Here is a 19,171-nt window from a genome sequence, read left to right on the forward strand (position 1 = left end):
CTTGTCGTGGGTTCTAGCTCTTTTCGGACTGACTGTCAGGGTTTCCTTCTTGGTGGAGGAGGTCCTTGCACCATACTAAGTCCGGGACGTAGGGGTAGGGGCTTGGAGTCCCAGTTTGGATGGGACCTAGGACCCTAGGACAAGAGGGCGATGGGTTGGTCCTAGCTTGTGCCTTGGGTACAAGCGGGCTGTGTGTTTTCAGGGTACCCAGCTAGGAGCATTGATTCATGAATCGTCGGGCGATCCAGGTACGGCTTGTTTCATGTCTAGCACTGTAGTAAAAACTGAAAGATGAAAGATGGAATGGAAAAAGGAAATCTGATTGCTTACCACCTACTTAAAAGTAGCACATGTGCTTACATAGACCGGTTAGTTAATGAACCAATGCGGCTATTAATAAAAATCAAATATAAGGATGCACGCTTAGTAATGCTTCCTGCAGATGCAATAAACCCACAAGCCAGATAGCTTTGCATATCCTTGGAGTCTTTTCTTTCCTCCTATCAGGTAAGTCGTGCTGAGTACAATTGAGTACTTAGGGTTTTATTCCCCCTGTTGCAGGTGATAGGTGGATGCTAGAGCTGACCCTTGTGTGCGGATTCCTCCTGATGGGCTCAGAGAGGATTTCCTTTACGCTGCGATCATAGTTTTTATTTATAACTCTCACTAAATGTTGTTATGAATGAAAGTATTATAATCTGTTGTCATAATTTACATATCAATGATTCATCATGCCATGACTATATATTTATTTCCGCTGTAATTCTGATCACATGTTTATATTCTGCTGTTCAATTAAATTGTTTATAACTTTGATAATATGATTACATTCTGATGTTATACTAATAAATATTATACTCTGATGTTGTATTAAAAGTGATGTAAGAAATTGCTAAGAGTGATGTAGGCTTTATTCTCTCATTTGTGATCCTGATGGGAAAAATGTGGATTTTTAGGGTTCTTCCCTAGGGTGTGCTCGACGGAACCGAGTAATTTAGTGTCATCCTTTGGGTGCTTAGTGTCTAATGGAAGACAAGCAATCCTAGGAGGCATTAGATTAGGCAGTTCTGCCACAGGTGGTATCAGAGCATAAATGAGAAAATAAACCTTCGAAAACTGTTTCTAAAATAAAATTAGGACAACAAATTCTTTTCAAAAGAATAGGACGTGTTATGTGAAGTTATATAAGTAGCCCTATTACTATAGTTATGTATCTAGGATAGATGGCACTCTGCTGACTTAGGTAGACTTAATCAAGTTTTCTGCAGGTACACTGACTCGAGCATAGTCCGATAGTTTCAACTAGTTACAGGGAGAGGACGATATGCCAAAAGTTTGAGAACGGTTGCGCTATATGTTGGCAACAGTGGAAGGACATATAGGATGTGCATTCATGCATATCCTATTTGTGCATTGTAGAACTTGTATTGCTTGCTGATACGCCATACATAGGTGTCACGCGTGTCATATTGTGCACAACTGACTCATTCCTGCTCCAGAGTTAGGTCTGCACTGAGGCTTCGTGCTCTGTGTTCATCCATGGTTCATGCCTGTTGTGACCCACATCTTCCCATACCCTTTTTTCTACACTCTTGTTGGACCCTTGCCCTACAATCGTACTAGTCAGTAATGGCATGGCACGTTGCTCACATTGAACGCGCAAAAAATTTGGTCGGTTCGTCATAGTGATCCCACGCGAGAACCCTAGTGGACCGCGCCAGGACCACTGAACGCTCTGCCTTTATAAGCAGAGCCTAACTTAGACCTTGGTACCACCACTTGGTGCACTTTAGCTCACTTAGCTTTTCCTTTGAAGCTAGCTTTTCGCTCAGCCTTTGTCACCACCACCGCTAGGAATGGCAGGAGCCTTAGGTTAGTAGTTACTGCCTGAACATTGAGGGTTTTCCCTAAAATCCTGCATGCCACCCTGCAAAAGCTCAGAGGCAAAGATCATCCCGAGTATGAGGGCCATGAGTATGAGAAGCATGGCACTGATTGGTGTGAGGTTACCATTTACATTGGGAAGAGTGAAGAGTTTTCGGACCTCACTGAAGCATGGAGTGTGACCGCAACTGGGTTTAGCTTCATCGACACCTACTAGGTTATGGCCTACAAAGCCTTGTGGTATCTCTGTTAGATCTATGAGGAGCCCATTGCCCGTACCGCCATGAAGGTTCTTTCCACCTTTGGACAAGAATTGGCGAGCATGGAAGGCTCGCATGGAGGCCTTGTAAGGGTGGGTTGCGCAAGAAGATAGTCCTACCATGGTGCACTTGACCACGTACCTACTTGCTCTAGATGAGCAGTATGACCGATAAGCCTTGGAACTGAGGATCTGCCTCCGTCGAGCTGAGGAAGCTGAGATCTTCACCCGAATGCTCGAGGTGCAACTCGCTGAAGCACATGCCAGTGCTGCAGCTACTGAGAGCCGAGAGACTGCCATGTCGGAAGCTCTGAAGGAGGCTGAAGATCGACATGTCCATTAGCTGGGTGAGGCCTATCTATTCACTAGGGCCAAGCGGAGGACGCTAGTTGATGAAAGGTAGGATCCCTTGATCTTAGAGGGGATCCCTATTGACCTACCTGAAAGAAGGAGAACCGGTGATGTAGAACCACCAGCACCTCTAGCTTCAAAAGTGTTAGAAGTAGAACCTTTGGTTCCTCTCACTCAGCCATTGCCCCAAGAAGGTGCAGATCTATAGCTAGGGCGGTAGATGAATCTGCCAAGCCCAGGGAATAAAGATGTGTGATTCTAGGGTAGATTAGTTGCCTTGGGATGCTATACCCATAGTAGTAGTGTTCTTCATCGCTGTCCTCCGGTATTGTACTCTTGCCGTTGTTTTTTGTCCATAGTTGTTGAGATCATTTGACCATAGGTGAATGATGTGCTAGTGAATGGGAGACTGAATGCTTGTATGATGTACCCGTATGAGACCGTTAGAATATGCATTGTGTTTATTTCGCTGTGTGATTGCGTCCATCTACCTTTAGGTCTCAGTAGGCAGTGCTTAAAGTTTTCAAGGTGATATTAAGCGAGTTACAAGAGAAGTTGACATTCAGATGCCAACAAATCAGCCATGATTGGATATTATTGGACACTATATCGACTAATTGTGGATGTTCCAACTAGAACACTTGAATCTCTTTAAACCAAATCCACTGTTGGATTTGAATTCCTTGTCCCTTGTTGTGAAGGGAACCTTTGTTGTTTGAATTTTCCCTTGCAATACTCCTCTTATTCTATGGTCTATGACCCCACTGCCTTCATGGCAGTGTAAGTTGGTAATAGTTACCTAATTAATAGCTTAGGGTGCCATGACGAAACTAAGGGCTCCCTATGGAATAGCTACCACATGTGATGCTACTCGACACACGCTGGTATCGAGGTTGTTAACCAAGTACCTTTACCAAGTTACACTGCCATACCGCTTTTACTACAAAATATTTTCCTTGAAAATATTTAGGTGTTCAAATGGGAAATCCACAATAGGTTGATGACATAGTGTTCTTTCAAGATAAGCAAGAGAAGGTGGTTTTGGAGGAAGTGTGTATGTCATGCTCTTAGTTCATACAGAGGTTGGTACACATGGTGGGCAAGGAAAGGAGAGAAGAGTAGTAAGGAAAGTTAGTAGTGGATAGTCGGGAGTAATTGTCAAAGTTTGAGTGGATGTCATGTCCCAAACCCTGTGTTTAGTTGACCACGCTACACATGCTGGGTCATTTCGCTACGTGCCCTATGAACTCTATCCGTATCGGGCACTTAGCTTCCTGTTCTCGCGTGGCCACGGCATCATGCCGCACTCGCCGTCTTTGTGCACTGTGCGTTTCTCCTTTTCCCAGCATCCGATCGGCTCTCGACTCTCATGCCTCATCCCTCATACCGGACCCTCCTTTCCATCTCCTTTCTTCTTTTGGGGACACGACCGCCCGCATGCCTCCCTTGTCGAGCGCACCGTCATATCTCCTCTCCTTTATTTCCCATCTGCTTGCTTGTGCAGGGAGCGCACCATGGCCGTGTTTGTCCCCACGGCATGACCCGTCTATGTATTCCATCCACTGCTTTCTCCACTTCCGGTGTGTTGCGCCCCATCTCCATTCACCACTATAAAATGTCCTTGGTCCTTGCTCTTCTTCCTCATCCTCATTCCCCTCATATTCGGAGTAGAGCTAAGAAATCTAGTCGTCATCCAAGAAACTAGGTTCATTAGTCGGAGGTGATGGTGTAATTTGAGAAGAAGAAAGGATCTAATTTCAGTCGAAGAAGTTCAAGTTCCCTTTGGTTAGTTGGTCCTAGGATTCATGATGTTTTATTTCTCAGTCGACTGTTTTTGGATCTGTTGGACTTACACCATGATTTGGACAATCATCTTCCTACTGTTTCTCCATTGCCCTCAGTCTATCTCAATTTCTAGATTAAACCTTGGTTGTATTAGGTTGCTCTTGACCATGTATCCCTAGACCCTCGTGTGGTTTAGTATTCGAAGTCGTGTAATTCTTCATGTAATCCTTCGTGTAATCCCTGATCTACGGAATGTAATCGCGTTTCCCCTCTTTTGGTTCTTGCTTCGAATCTCGAGACGAGATTCTTTTTAAGGAGTTTAGCTGTAACACCCCTAGTGTTACAAGCTTGTTTAGCACCGCAATTTAGGCCTAAGTAAAATTTTCAAAATGAGTTCCTCAAAGTTTTAAATTTTAGCACACATGAAATGATAAGGCAAATCTTACGTGATTCACTTTTGTGGTTGAAAGGAATCAAATGAATATAGTGAGTTAGTTTACTTAATGTAAAAATATGCTAATAAGATCCTAATAAGGCAAATAGAATAAGTGGTGTTAACTGTTTGGCATGAAAAGTAATTTTTGATAAACAAAGATAATAAACTTGTGCATGTTACTTAAGTTAAGTTTGATGGGGAAGATATGTAAAGGAATATGTCACTTTAATTTTGGGAGGATAAATGTTGTTAGTTAGTTTTCTTGGAAGCTCAAAAATCAAATTGGAAATTAAATCCACTCTTTTCGGCTAAGTCGACAAACATCGAGTTGTTGTTGACAATGCTATCTTTGGCATTTAAATTCTAACAAAAATGATAAATACTCGCGTCATATTTTTGCACTATTGGTAGTCTCTAAGTGAGCTCGTGAGTGTGGTGTAGATTGAGGTGGTGTGTGAGGTTAGCGATGCACTCTCCAAAATTGCCCTAACCTCCGTAGAATACGATGTGAAACATATTTTTGAAACCTAGTCCATGATTTGGCACCTAGTTGACGCACTCAAGTTGGCAGTTCCTTATCTCCCTCTCTAGTTGCTCTCTGGTCATGAGGTTTACTTCGGTAGTTAGCTGTTAGTGCCGACTTTAGGTTGATGGCTTTGGTTGAACCTCAATTGAAATGCTAAGTGGCTTTTGCTTCGCTTTAAAAAGCGTGCATAGCACCGTTTCTAGCAGCTTGAGCTCGGGGTGTGGTCACTGCGCGAGCGCTACTGCCCTGGTTGGCGCTGTGGCCGCAGCCACTGCCCCGCTGGTCGGCCCCATGGCTGCTGGTTCTGTGCCTGGCTGGGTTGGCCAGCCCATCCCTGCCATGCTACCAACCCTATGAGCCCACATGCGTGTGCTATCCGCCGTATCATGTGGGGTCGAGCCCGACGCCATAGTCGCTGTCGCTTGGCCGATATGGCGCTTGTCCACGCTGTCCGCTCCACCGACCGCGCATAGTCCTAGGGCATGGGCCAAGTCGTCACGACTGTGTCATTGGCCCGACCGCTGTTGCGATAGGGCTACTCCCTACTCTGCCCTACCTGTCCACCCCATCCCACTAGCCGATGGCGGTGAGCTCTGTTCGAGCTTGGCCATTTCGATTCAAGTGCATCGCGTCGAGACTTCACTTGCATGTGTGTACGTGCTCACATCGCTCCACCAACTGTGACCGCTCGCTTTAATTTGCCAGCTCGCTGTGTGCTTTTCACTTGGCCGCACTACGCCATGGTCATTTCCTCCTCCTCCCTCCTACACGGCAGCGAGTTTTACAGCTCTTTTTGTCGCACCTACTTGTATCTTAGGAAGCTAGCCTAGGTGCCCTACCGCACTAAGCCTCAGCTGAGCACCGATGGCCACCAATTTGGCGTTTCCTACGCTGTCTGTCAGTTCACCACCGCACTCTGGGATTTGGGGGTAAGGCTTAAAGCAATGGTACCAGTTTGATCGAATGCAATTTCTAACTCGCCTTAACCTCCTATATCTGGCGCTCGTCTCGGCTTGGTTAGGACCTTCACCGGCCACGAGCTAACACGACCGCGCCACGCTCCGAGCGTCGCCGCCCTTCATCGCGCACGTGGCCATCCTAGCACGAGCAGTTTCAGCTCCAAACGACACCGTAGCCGTGTTCGGGGTAAGGTCCTGATGCTCCCCCATCATTTCATTTCCATCTCCGAGGTCGTAGGTTGCCGCAGCACATGCACCGCCGCCTATGAATCGCACCGACGCGGGCAGTCGCCCCCTGCCCACCGTCGGGTGACCTGGCCCCCGGGTCGCTCTCCATGGCCATGTTGTCTCCGCGCGGGGGCCCACACGCCTCGTCGCTCACCCTGCATCGCTAGCCATGACTTGCTGCGCTGCTCTATTTTGGAGTCACTCGCGGACCGTGATTTGTAAATATAAACAATTATAGGGTGCTAGGTGAAGAACAACAGACTCATTTGAATAGTGATCTAGATCGTAGATTATTAGTTAAAAATATGGGGTTCTTTTTGCAAAAGGGACAGCATGCTCTGGGCTTTCCCAGCTAGGCCAGTCGGTCGCCGCCCGCGCCTGGGCCGCTACGTCTGGGTCGCCCTTGCGTCGTTGGGCTGGTCTACCGCCTGCCGCGCATGGGCCAACGTTTGCGCCCGCTCACTGGGCCGCTCGCGCTGCACGCGCGTCGCCCCGCATGGGCTGCACGTCTGTGTGGGCTGTCGGTCTCCACTGGACCACGAGCGCGCTGCTGGCCCGTTTCAATTTCTAGAGCAATTTATAATTTAGTATATAAAGTAAACTTGTAACATCAATATAAAATTGTGTAGGTTTCCAAAAATGGTGAAACTAATTTTGTTAGTCTCCTAGAATTATGATCTACCTGTTAGTATATTTTATTCACATAGTGTGATAATATTCTTGGAAGCTATATAATTAATTTAAGGTACTTAATATTGAAAAAAGATAACTTGTAGGAATTGTTGTGATAAATTGGTAATAGTGTTGGATATAAAATTTGTACAGTAGGCTCCTAGCAATATTAGGTACTCACTGTGATTATTGTAGCACCAAAATAATTAGCTTGCTAAATAGATAATGATGCCCTATTTCGAATAAAGATTAAATTGATAGAACGGGATAAAGAAACAACTTGGGTTTGTATAACTAAAACAATTGTTGGGAAGTAACGCCTATTCGACAACATCGATACATAGACCAGTGTTAGAGCTATCTCGTTAGCTTGTGAGGCGTGATCGGATTTCTCAGCATTTCGGCTGTCGTTGATTATTTACATCTATGCATTTGTATCAATACATATCATATAGGTACGATGATGGATCAATGGATCAATTGAAGGATGATTGGGAATCCAAAGATGATGTAATGGTATTCTCTCCAGGAGATGATGTAATGGGATTTCTATTCAGATGATGGTGGATGATCTGAAGATGCAGATACTAACTTTTTAATATATCTTACCCAGGCAAGCCCCGGTGCATAACCCCTAATTTTCTGTAGTTTAAATTATAATTGTGCATTAAGTTTTAAGGAGTTGGTTGAAACCCACTTGCATATAATTATCTTTATCCTATGAGTCTTACTAGTATGATAGGATCGTGTAGATTGCTATGCTATAGGACTTCGGTAGAAGTTGAGTGATGGCTGTCACTCGCGAGAGATAGGAAATATATTATTTGATTATTATCACTTGGAATATATAAAAATAGTGGAAAGAAAAATGATGAGCGGGCAGGGATATGGTTTGGTTATTGGTGGGTGTAAGAAGTTATGTCGCTGTGGATGCGAGGCATAGCTTGGTTACACTGCTTTCCCTATCCATGTCGGTTCAGGACCGGTCATTGCATAAGCCATCAAGGAAAGTCACGGACATATTATATCGAGCACATACGTGGGTATGGGCGCTTGGAAGACTTGTTGCTCTCTTGTCATGGGTTCCGGCTCTTTTCAGACCGACTGTCAGGGTTTCTTCTTGGTGGAGGAGGTCCTTAGCACCGCACTGAGTCCAGGACTCAGGGGTGGGGGCTTGGAGTCCCAGTTTGGATGGGACCTAGGACCCCAAGATAGGAGGGCGATGGGTTGGTCCTGCTTGTGCCTTGGGCACAAGCGGGGCGTGTGTTTTCAGGGTACCTAGCTGGGGGCATTGATTCACAAATCGTCGGGCGATCCAGGTACGGCTTGTTTCGTGTCTAGCACCGTAGTATGAACTTAAAGATGAATGATGAAATGGAAAAAGGAAATTTGATTGCTTACCACCTGCTTGAAAGTAGCACAGGTGCTTACATAGAATGGTTAGTTAATGAACCAATGCAGCTATTAATAAAATCAAATATAAGGACGCACGCTTAGTAATGCTTCCTGCAGATACAATGAACCCACAAGCTAGATAGCCTTGCATATCCTTAGAGTCTTTTCTTTTCTCCTATCGGGTAAGTCTTGCTGAGTATAATTGAGTACTCAAGGTTTTATCCCCCTATTGCAAGTGACAGGTGGATGCTAGAGCTGACCCTTGTGTGCAGATTCGTCCTGGTGGGCTCAGAGAGTATTTCCTTTACGCTACGATCGTAGTTTTTATTTATAACTCTCACTAAATGTTGTTATGAATGAAAGTATTACAATCTGTTGTCACAATTTACATATCAATGATTCATCATGCCATGACAAGATATTTATTTCCGCTGTAATTTTGATCACATGTTTATATTTCGTTGTTCAATTAAATTGTTTATAACTCTGATAATATGATTACATTCTGCTGTTATACTAATAAATATTATACTCTGATGTTGTATTAAAAGTGATGTAAGAAATTGTTAAGAATGATGTAAGCTTTATTCTCTCATTTGAGATCCTGATGGAAAAATGTGGATTTTCGAGTTCTTTCCTGGGGTGTGCCCGACGGAACCGAGTAATTTAGTGTCCTACTTTGGGTGCTTAGTGTCCAATGGAATATAAGCACTCCTAGAAGGCATTAGATTAGGCGGTTCTACCACACGGACCACCTGAGTCAGTCTCAAGAACAACTCGGGCATCTACCGGGAGGCGGGTTAAGGAGCAGTAGAATGCCACATGAGGGCTGTGCCGACCACATCACGAACAACGAACCTGGATTCCACTCGGACATACCCGTTAGAGAGCTCGTCGAGCGCGACACTTGAGCCATCGAAGCAAGTGTCGTTAGCTCAACCCTTCCGGTTGCGGAAACTACGAATGGGGTGTCACATAAAACACGACCGACCCCTACCGAGCCCAACAGGGGCATGGGGGCTCAAGCCACTCGACCCCAACTCAGGAATCCGATCAACCGAGGTTCAAAGGCCGGCCCATGAAGGGCTCGAGGATGCCTCGCATCAAACAGAGTCAGGGCTTGACCCTATCATGAACGATGGACCCAGATTCCACTCGAACATGCCCGTTAGCGAGCTCACCGAGTGTGTCACTCAAGCCATCGAGGCAAGTGAAGTTAGCTCAACCCCTCTGGTTGTAGAAACCATTGACAGGGGTGACGATCACAAAGATAAGCTGACCCTCGACCGGACCCCCACTACTCATGGGTGCTCGAGAAAAGTTGGACTCGCAAGGAGACCGAATGCGCGGTCGTAGAACGATGGCTCATATCCTAGGGAGGGGATACAGTACAAAAAACTAAGGATAACATTTCAAAAACAAGAGATGCTTTCTCCTACTAGTTTTGCTATCGTCTCTCTCGATCTTTAGTGACACCCGACCCTAGCAATGGAAAGGGGTTGGGTCTCACTATGGGGTTGATAAGGATATATATATACCCTTTCTGAAATAGTCATCGTGCCCGACCCCTTCCTCATGTTAAAAACCTAGAGACAAGGTTTGCAGAAACGAACAACCGAGTAAGGCTGGTCGGACTACAAGAAAACTACGCCCTAGTGGCTATGATACTCTTGCTCACTAGCGTGATTAGAGAGCTTCACAGCCTTAACAATAGAAAGGGTTAGAACGCACTAACCTTTTTTTACACATAAAAAGGGAGAAAAATCAAATTTGTTCAACCAAAACAAAAGAACAGATTTGATCAAACGAAACAAAATGACAAGCTTGTTTAAAACATAAGGGTTAGAACTTGTCCACTTATTATAAAAACTGACCACCCAACCTATTTAACTAACTAGCCCCTCCGGGGGAGAACTATGCCTTCTATCCTATCCGCCAGGTCCTGCGAAAGGGGAGCCACCGCCGTTTCCATCTCCTCCAGCTCATGGACTTCATAACCGAGCGTGTAGCCATGGCTCATCACCTCCAGATTGATGTTGTTTCTAGAATGAGAATGAGCAATCATGAAGGACTAATTGACCCTAGCGCTGAAGGGCATTATTCTTGAGCTGGCGCACCTGAGCCATGATATCGACGGCACGAGCCACGAGTGAGCTAGTCCCCTTCAGCCGCACCACCTCAAGGTTGTCACAAACCACTCTAAGGGCGGTGCTCAGGATATTGAGCTCATCACACTCTGCCTAAAGATTTCTCCTCACCTCAGGTGAGATCCACAACCATCCCAGTAGAAACGCTCTCGACCTCCAGCTTCTAGGTATTCGCGCTTTTGAGATCGGCCTAGAGAGAGCCGACCTTGATATGACCATGCCATCAACCAACATGTGACAACCTCCAATTCAAGTAACACCAACTCAAGTATCGCCTACATCGACACCAGCCCAAGCCTTTGGTGGCCCGATTACACATAGTCGAGTAAAGAAGCTACAACAAGAGGTGAACACGCTACTTTATGAAGTTCAATTTAATATTAATGAGAATTATATACTGCCTAAGTCATGCACATTGTTGTTGCTCTACTCAGGTTCACTAAGGAGAATGGCAAGAACACACAAGGTGATGACCACAGAGAAGATCCACACTCGAACCAGACCAGTCCTGTAGAACAGTCGGAAAGAAATATTCATAACTTTTTGATTTCCAGAGACTATGAAGGTGAATGAGCAAATTTTGGAAAGCTTGTCGAGTCTACTTTCCAATGATGCTAACGCCGACCAGTTTGGACTTCTAACTACAGAAATCCAACCAGCTTAGTACATACTGGTCAGACCTCTTGAAACTGACAGAACTATCAAGAAGAAAATATCATAACTTTTTATTCCCGAAGGCTATGGAGGTCAATGAGGACTTTTTGGAAAGCTTGTGAAATCTAGTTTCTAATGCTTCAAGGCCAACCAGATCTGACCAGTTTTAGAGCAGATCTGACTAGTTTTAGTGTAGACTGCTCAGAGGGTTAACAGTCTTCTTAGGACATGATATTGGTACAACTTCTCATATTAAACTGTACCATTCTACAATGTTTTGTGGTGCATGTTATACATGGTGTGAATCTTATTAAGTTAGCTTTACAACGCAACCAACAACACATCATTTGGATTTTTCAAGATGGAGTTATTGCCAAAACACTGAAGACTACGCAGAAGACCAACAGCCATGCAGAAACTACTCAGAAACTCATTTCGTGGAAGCTCGTTCACATAGCCTACCCTTTCTTTTCCTTTTCGTGTTTATACCTATCTAGGAGGGCTATTCCTAGTATAAATGTCCATGTACTCCTAAGCAAAAGAAAGACTTTTGATAATCAAAATACAGAACCCCTCTTTGTTCAGCTGTGTGCTAACAAATATTGAGATTGATCTCTACCCCTTTGCTCTTGTGATTTTCTTCATGGGATTTACAGAAGCGGCGACTTCATCCACAACCAATTGGTGCTCCTACTCCCTTTGAGGTTTACCTTGATTGATTGTAGGTTGTGTTGGTTGGTTTCTTGAGGGTGTAGGTGGATGAATCCTTGATTCAGGTTGCCGGTTAAAGACGATAGTTGGCTTTGAGTTTTATTTGCCTAGTTGCACTAGTTATTGCTGCCTGCAACAAGTTATCTGGCTATTCTTCAGCTAGTTATCTGGTGATTGATCCTACATCATGAAGATCAGGACCTCGCATCGTATCATCTGGTATCAAAGCTTTTGTTACCATGGTAGGATTCTTTACCCTTAGCTACATATATTTTGTGTTCATCCTATCCACTAAAAAGCCACAAAAATATTTGCCATAGCCCTTTGTTTCAATCTGATATTTTAGTGAGCTTTGTTAAGTTTTAGTCCATCAGAGTCTTTGTTTTAGTTGCTGATCGTATTTATCCTTCATGTGTTCTTTGTGCCTCTTTCATATATCTAAAATCCCTACAAAAAAAATCAGAAACCCATATCATCTCCTTCGCGTAAACTTTGATCCTATCAAGTTACAACTACTGGTTGTATTTTATTTTTATACTTAAGTGTGCAAGTATTATATATGATCCCTGTAAAAAAGTAGAAGAAAGAAAAGTGCAAAAAAAAAGTGTTGAGAAAACAAAAAGTTGTGAAAAGAAAGTTGAAGATCAGTTTGTTTATGAGTGCACAAGTGTTGAAGTTTTCATCGAGTTGCACACCAGGTTGCTATCCTTGCTTTGGTGCAAAATTTTGCTTAGGTTTGATTGCAACACTTGCATCCTAAGCATAATCCTTGTTTGCATCAAATCTGAAATTTCTTTGCGCGTGTGTTTGATCTATTTACATCGTTCATATCTTGTGGTCAGCACTAGGCAGAGAACTTCTAGTTTAGATTGTTATTTAACTTTACAATAACTAGATTTCAGATTGCATTCCTTGTGTATCACTCCCTACCAAGCTCCACATACAAGTCATCATAATCGGTACTCTCTGGTCTTGTATTCGCCTAGCCATCACTTTCGTTACCACCACATGCTATTTTTCCTGTAACCCGTAGGAAATTCATAAGAGCTTCGGTTGGTCAGAGAGGTGAGGTTGTGAGATCTCCACATATTATCCTATACCACATATAAGCTTGCTATTTTGTATATATATTAACCATGACAGGTCGAAGATATACCAAGCTTCCTTTCTATGGAAGTACTGATCCGTAAGAATTTCTTGATTGGCAAGAGCAAATGGAGATTGAACTTGAAGTCCAAGAATTTTCTAAAACCAAGAAGATATCATGAGCCATACTTGAATTTGAAGATTATGCTCTTGATTGGTGGAAACAATATCCACATAAGCGTCTCATCAAGAATTGGGAAGATTTGAAGAAGGCCATGAGAAAGGAATTTATTTCAAGAAAATATGGAATGATTTTGCTTCGTCATTTGGAACATGTGAAGCAAGCTAGTAAATCTATCCAAGCATATTATGATAAGCTAATTCTTCCTTGCATCGAGCAAATGTGATTGATGACATGAATGCAATGACATACTTCAAGAGAGGCCTTAATCCTAATATTGTTGCTGCTATTGAGAGGAAATATTTTAGAAGCATGCAAGATCTTTTAAGTTGTGCAATCATAGAGGAGAAGAAAATGATGAAGGTGCAGCAAGGCAAGATCACATAGGGCACTAATTTGTGCAAAGATAGATGTGCTAAGCTGCAGCCCAATGTATCCTCTGTTGCTATAGAGAAGCAAGCATCAACTGCATGCAAGAAGAGTGGACATGTTGTCCCAAAAGTTTCTTTAGTTGATTCTAGTGCTAAAAGAAGTGAACATCAGCAATGCAACTCCAAGAAGAACTCTATTGAGCAGCAAGAAGACAACATTGTGCCTCAAGTTGATAAGAGAAATGATGAGGTGTGTAACGTTATTGTGGATCATAATGTTACACTAACTCCTGAGAGAGTTGCTATCCCAAAGTGTCGTTTACGGTATGAAATTGTAAAGAAAGAAGTCACATATAATCCCATCATTGATTGTCTCAATTCTAACCAAGAGAAAGAAGATAAATCTGCTGCGCATTCCACACAAATTGAGCTTTTAGAAGCCACTATGCCAAGTTGTGAAATTAGAGAACATCTTTCTCTATTGGAGGTTGATCATTTGAGTACAGAGCTGAAGGAACATGCTGCAGTCCCACACCATGAAAATCTGAAAATTATTCAACAAGAAGCACCATCACAATGCATGAACACAAGTATTGTAGATCCTACAAGTCTTGTGCCTTGTTCTAGTTTCAATTGTGGTGAAGTTACTTGTCCCAAAAGAGTCCAGAATTTTTCTGTTCAACACGGTGAAAATTTAGAGCCAAAATGTGATCAAGAGATTGATAACACTTCAGATTTTGAAGGCGTATCTAATCTAAATTTGAAGACTAACCATAGTGTCAATTTGAGAGCTGAATGTGAGAAGAAAGATGCTTCTATTGTGACATCTAGTGGAAGTGATAAATCTGTCCAAGATGAAGTTTATCATGCTCCAACAAATCCAAAGATGCAAATATGTGTTATATCACCAATTGTGGAATATGACAAATTATTGGACAGTGGTGCTGAAATTATGTGCTCCAACATGCCACCTAATGTTCAGATTGAAGGCAAGATCAATGCACATGATTCCACTCCTACCAATGCAAGTTCAATGTCTTTTGAGGAGGTCAAAGATGATTGTTTGGCTAAAACTATTGTTGTCCCAATGCCATTGAAAAATATCATGAATGATGGCACCTATTCATATGTTGCTCCAGAAGATGTTGAAGTGATTATGCATCAAAACCCATGTGAGAATGAGAGCCACATAGCCAAATTGAGTGCGAATGAAAATAAAAGTGAGATGTGTGATTCCACCAAAAGTGAGGTTGAGAGCATCAACAAAAGGAGTGTGAGGGATACACCACACAAAAAAGAGAGAGCTTCATTACAAAACATGTGAAGATGATTTAAACAATAACCCACTAATGTCTACTCCTAGTGTTGTTTCTCAAAATATGCAGGTGTGCAAGGAAAATAAGGAAGAGATTGTTGATCATAACACCACCATACTTGACGACATAAGTGAGAAGGTAGTCACTATTGATAACCAATTCTTTACTACCCCAAATTTGAATCATGACTAATGATGGAGGTAAAAACTCAGAGATACAACCCACCATTCATGCACCATCATCAAACCTAAAAGGAGAACAAAAGCCAAAGATGGCTTTTCTTAAAGTGAGGGAAGATAATATGACCACGCCAAGGACATCAACATTCACTCTTAATTCTAAGCATCCATTCAATGTGAAAACTAAATTTGATTCTAAATCCTTTGGGTTTCCACCTACAAGACTACTACTTGGTTTATATGATTATAGATTCAAACACCTTGCTGTGATGGAAGAAGAAGAATGTAACAGAAACATAACATCTAGCCCTGTTGGTCTAGCACAATTATTGGGATTAGACGGATTAGAGTCGAGGATGACTCCTTTTCACAAGGGGGAGGATGATATGATCATGCCATCAACCAACATGTTACAACCTCCAATTCAAGTAACACCAACTCAAGTATCTCCTACATCAACACCAGCCCAAGCCTTTGGTGGCCCAATTACACGTAGTCGAGTAAAGAAGCTACAACAAGAGGAGAACACGCTACTTTATAAAGTTCAATTTAATATTAATGAGAATTATATACTACCTAAGTCATGCATGTTGTTGTTGCTCAGGTTCACCAAGAGAATGGCAAGAACACACAAGGTGATGACCATAGAGAAGAACCACACTCGAACCAGACCAGTCCTGCAGAACTAGTCGGAAAGAAATATTCATAACTTTTTGATTTCCAAAGGCTATGAAGGTGAATGGGCACATTTTGGAAAGCTTGTCAAGTCTACTTTCCAATGATGCTAACGTCGACTAGTTTGGACTTCTAACTAATGAAATTCGACCAGCTTAGTACATACTGGTCAGACCTCTTGAAACTGACAGAACTATAAAGAAGAAAATATCATAACTTTTTATTCCCGAAGGCTATGGAGGTCAATGAGGACTTTTTGGAAAGCTTGTGAAATCAAGTTTGTAATGCTTCAAGGCTGACTAGATCTAACCAGTTTTAGAGCAGATCTGACCTAGTTTTAGTGCAGACTGCTCAGAGGGTTAACAGTCTTCTTAGGACATGATATTGGTACAACTTCTCATATTAAACCTGTACCATTCTACAATGTTTTGTGGTGCATGCTATACATGGTGTGAAGTCTTATCAAATTATCTTTCCAACGCAACCAACAACATGTCATTTGGATTTTTCAAGATGGAGTTATTGCCAAAACACTAAAGACTGCATAGAAGACCAACAGCCACGCGGAAACTATTCAGAAACTCATTTCGTGAACGCTTGTTCATGTAGCCTACCCTTTCTTTTCCTTTTTGTGTTTATACCTATCTAGGAGGGTTGTTCCTAGTATAAATATTCATGTACTCCTAAGCAAAATAAAGACTTTTGATAATCGAAATATAAAACCCCCCTTTGTTCAGCTGTGTGCTAACAAATATTGAGAGAGATCTCTACCCCTTCGCACTTGTGATTTCCTTCATGGGATTTACAGAAGCGGTGAATTCATCCACTCCCAATTGGTGCTCCTACTCCCTTCGAGGTTTACCTTGATTGATTGTAGGTTGTGTTGGTTGGTTTCTTGAGAGTGTGGTTGGGCAAATCCCTGATTTAGGTTGCCGATTAAAGACTGGTGGTTGGCTTTGAGTTTTATTTGCCAGGTTGCACTAGTTATTGCTGCCTGTAGTAAGTTATCCGGCTGTTCTTTAGCTAGTTATCTGGTGATTGATCCTACGTCGTGAAGATCAGGGACCTCGCATCATATCAAACCTTTTGCTGCGCATCGTCGCACTCTTGGCAGGCCTGGTCATGCTCCTCGTGAGCCGCGCCATGTTGCCAAGCGGAGCCTCTCCACGGTTTGGATCAGCTCATCCTGCTCCTTGCATAGTCGAGTGACCGTCGCAGCTTCCAAGCTCGCCCTCTTCTCTAGGGCCATGAGTTTCTTCTTGGCCCCTAGCTTCAGATCCCTTTCCTTCTCAACCTCGCTTAGAAGGTCAAGGATCCACTAGCGGGTCTCGGGGTCCTTCTAGAGCAACTCATCCCACTCCTTCCTGACCCTAGGTGGCTTCTTCGTCATCATTCTGCAACCTCACCGACATGGCCTCGAATGCTTTCTTAGCCGTGTCAGCATCCTAACAGTCCTCGGCCACCCACGACCGAAGATTGGTCGCCTTCTCGGCGACGGGAGTCAGCTCGACCACCCTCTACTGGGCGACAATGAGCTGAGCTATCACCTCCCCGCGTAGCCAAGCCTCCTCAATGAGGAGGTCCTAGGCTTCCTTCTATTGATGAAGGAACTATGATTTCCCCTGGCTGTGAGCTATAAGGGACTGCAGGGAGACGATGGTCAGGATACAAAAGGTATATAAAGGAAGGAAAGGGCAAGAAGCAGGAACAAACAATACCTGATCGGAGGGAACAACAATGTCATGCAATGCGCCCGTGGTGTGGTCTAGGGCCTCAAGCATTGGACATGATCCCTACATCGAGGCCCTCCCGCTCCATGCTCTCTACGACGTCGTCAAGGGTAAAAAGCATCAACGCCAGATCCTATGGATTTGTCCACTAGAGCAGGGGCTCGCCCCGGGTAGGCGAGCTACTGCCCACCGACATCAGGGTTAGGATGACTCCCCGCTGGCTCTAAGCGCTGTTCGACCCCTTTTGCCGTCACGTCCCCGCCGGGACACCCCCTCCGACGATGGAAGGGGTGAGCGGTGCGGACACCAACCTCTCTCCTAGCACCATGACTCTTGGGGAACCCTCGGCTACGTCCCCCTCCATTCGACCCATGCCAGGCATCAGTCGCTTGGGTCGCCGATGGCATGGGTCACGCCGATGCCTCAAGTGATGCTACGGTTGTGCCCATCTGTGACCCATCTATCACAGCCACTGCCACCTCCACCTATGTCAGGTGGGGTCATGACCAGCTATGTCATGCCTACCACAGTCGGTGCCACGAGCGTGGTCGGTAGCCTCATCCACCCCACCATTGGCAGCGGTATCGCGGACATCACTGGCTACTCCGTGACCTCTGAAGGCACCCCTTTAACGCCCATGTCCTCCTGTCCCACCAAGGGCACAGGTGCCACCATGGGTGGTGCCCAACTGGCCAGCGATGCGGTCACACTCGCGCCGCTCTCGCTTGAAATGGGCGTGACACCAGCCAACGGCCGCCATCCTGATTAGAGGGCGATGCTCTTCTTTAGCGCCAGCGCCAAAGGATTCCGATGTCTGTCGACACTAGCAAGGGATAGAAAAAAGTAATGATAAAATCCGACTAAATTAGGAAAAAATAGAGGAATTGATAACTCACCTCAGCGCCGTCGAGCGAATAGATGCGTTTAGGGGGACAAACCCCTCAACCCTTGCTCCTGCCTCATTGGAACAAGGCCATTTTGAGCTCGCCCCCTATTCCTGGGTACGGGGGCTTGCCCCTAGCACCTCCTAGGGCACATTGGTAGAATGCCTTCACTCCCCTTGGCTCTTAGGGCATGATGGTAGAGCCGCCCACCTCCAGCTGGCACCTCAGGCAGCGATGGCAGAGCTGCTCGCCTCTATTGGCTCCTAGGGTAGGCCGACAGTACTAACCTGCCTTCGCTGGCTCCCCAGACGTGCCCTCCCCTCCATGGAATGGGAAAGGTCCCAACACCTGTAAGGATGAACCGATGCCTATCAACGTATCCCTGTTCTCTAGGTTGTCCCCCTCAATATTATCGGCTACCATTTCCTATTGGGGCAATTTCTTATTTCGCCCTAGTTTAAAGTTGTCTTTCTTCCTTGGCACTAAAACAAAATTTCTTACCTATTTGGCCTCACGATTCAAAGTGCTCAAAATTATGTTGTTATGCTGTCTGGGTGACCTTTGGTTTCTCATAATGTCTCAGGGGCAATTTGGTCATTTCATGTGCCACTTAACGGTGTTAGAGGCGGGAGATGACGGTAAGGCCAGATTGGAAAGCGAAACTTTGAGTGAGGCCAAATAGGTAAGAAATTTTGTTTTAGAGCCAAGGAAGAAAGACAACTTTAAACCAGAGCCAAATAAG

Source organism: Miscanthus floridulus, chromosome 13 (genome assembly GCF_019320115.1).
Source record: "Miscanthus floridulus cultivar M001 chromosome 13, ASM1932011v1, whole genome shotgun sequence".
Taxonomy (NCBI): Eukaryota; Viridiplantae; Streptophyta; class Magnoliopsida; order Poales; family Poaceae; genus Miscanthus; species Miscanthus floridulus.